Source organism: Sturnus vulgaris, chromosome W (genome assembly GCF_052056855.1).
Source record: "Sturnus vulgaris isolate bStuVul1 chromosome W, bStuVul1.hap1, whole genome shotgun sequence".
Taxonomy (NCBI): domain Eukaryota; kingdom Metazoa; phylum Chordata; class Aves; order Passeriformes; family Sturnidae; genus Sturnus; species Sturnus vulgaris.
This window is the reverse complement of record NC_142282.1, coordinates 14,832,316-14,834,815: the sequence shown is the minus strand read 5'-3', so window position 1 is coordinate 14,834,815 and position 2,500 is coordinate 14,832,316.

Below are 2,500 nucleotides of genomic sequence, written 5' to 3'. Positions count from 1 at the left end.
TCCCATCCACTTCCAGGAATCCCATCCCATCCAAGGGATCCCATCCCATCCCAGGGACCCCATCCCTTCCGAGGGATCCCATCCCAGGGATCTAATCCCATCCCAGGGATCCCATCCCATCCCATCCCATCCCATCCAATCCCATCCCAGGGATCCCAACCCAGGGATCCCATCCCATCCCATCCCATCGCAGGGATCCCATCCCATCGTAGGGATCCCATCCCATCCCATCCCATCCCATCCCATCCCATCCCATCCCATCCATTCCCATCCCAGGAATCCCATCCCATCCACTTCCAGGAATCCCATCCCATCCAAGGGATCCCATCCCATCCCCGGAACCCCATCCCTTCCGAGGGATCCCATCCCAGGGATCTAATCCCATCCCAGGGATCCCATCCGATCCCATCCCATCCCATCCCATCCCAGGGATCCCACCCCATCCCACCCCATCCCATCCCATCCAATCCCATCCCAGGGATCCCATCCCAGGGATCCCATCCCATCCCAACCCGTCGCAGGGATCCCATCCCATCGTAGGGATCCCATCCCATCCCATCCCATCTCATCCCAGGGATCGCACCCCATCCCATCTCATCCCAGGGATCGCATCCCATCCCATCCCAGGGATCCCATCCCATCCCAACCTATCCCATCCCGTCCCATCCCGTCCCATCCCATCCCATCCCATCCCATCCCATCCCATCCCATCCCATCCCATCCCATCCCATCCCATAAATCCCAGGGATCCCATCCCAGGTATCCCATCCCATCCCAGGGATCCCATCCAAGGGATTCCATCCCATTCCAGTGATGCCATCCCATACGAGGGATCACATTCCAGGGATCCCAACCCAGGGATGCCATCCCATCCAATCCCAGGCATCCAATCGCATCCCATTTCATCGCAGGGATCCCATCCCATCCCATCCCATCCCAGGGATCCCATCCCATCCCATCCCGGGGATCCCATCCCATCCCAGGGATCCCACCCCATCCCATCCCATCCCATCCCACCCAATCCCATCCCAGGCATCCCATACGCGGGATCCCATCCCATCCCATTTCAGGGATCCCATCCATCCCATCCCATCTCAGCCCACGGATCACATCCCATCCCATCCCAGGGATCCCATCTCATCCCATCCCATCCCAGGGATCCCATCCCATCCCATCCCATCCCATCCCGTCCCATCCCATCCCATTCCAGAGATCCCATCCCAGGGATCCCATCCCAGGGATCCCATCCCATCCCAAGGATCCCATCCCATCCCATCACATCCCATCCCATGGATCCCATCCTATCCCATCTCATCCCATCCCATCCCATCCCATCCCATCCCATCCCAGGGATCCCATCCCATCGTAGGGATCCCATCCCATCCCATCCCAGGGACCCCATCCCAGGGATCCCATCCCATCCCAGGGATCCCATCCCATCCCATCCCATCCCATCCTATCCCATCCCATCCCATTCCATCCCATCACATCCCATCACATCCCAGTGATCCCATCCCAGGGATCCCATCCCATCTCAGGGATCCCATCCCATCCCATCCCATCCCATCCCATCCCATCCCATCCCATCCCATCCCAGGGATCACATCCCATCCCATCCCATTCCATCCAATCCCAGAGATCCCATCCCAGGGATAACATCCCATCCCATCCCATCGCAGAGATCCCATCCCATCCCATCCTATCCCATCCCATCCCATTCCATCCCATCCCATCACATCCCATCACATCCCAGTGATCCCATCCCTGGGATCCCATACCATCCCAGGGATCCCATCCCATCCCAGGGATCCCATCCCATCCCAGGCATCCCATGGATCCCATCCTATCCCATCTCATCCCATCCCATCCCATCCCATCCCCTGGATCCCATCCCAACCCAGGGATCCCATCCCATCCCATGCCATCCCATCCCATCCCATCCCATCCCAGGGATACCATCCCATCCCAACACATCCCATCCCACCCCATCCCATCCCATCCCATCCCATCCCATCCCATCCCAACCCAGGGATACCATCCCATCGCAACACATCCCATCCCACCCCATCCCATCCCATCCCATCCCATCCCATCCCATCCCATCCCATCCCATCCCATCCCATCCCATCCCATCCCATCCCAGGGATCCCCTCCCATCCCAGTGATCCCATCCCATCCCATCCCATCCAATCCCATCCCATCCCATCCCATCCCAGGGATCCCCTCCCATCCCAGGGATCCCATCCCATCCCATCCCATCCCATCAATCCCAGGGATCCCATCCCAGGTATCCCATCCCATCCCAGGGATCCCATCCCAGGGATGCCATCCCATACGAGGGATCAAATTCCAGGGATCCCAACCCAGGGATCCCATCCCATCCAATCCCAGGCATCCAATCCCATCCCATTTCATCGCAGGGATCCCATCCCATCCCATCCCATCCCATCCCATCCCAGGGATCCCACCCCATCCCATCCCATCCCATCCAATCCCATCC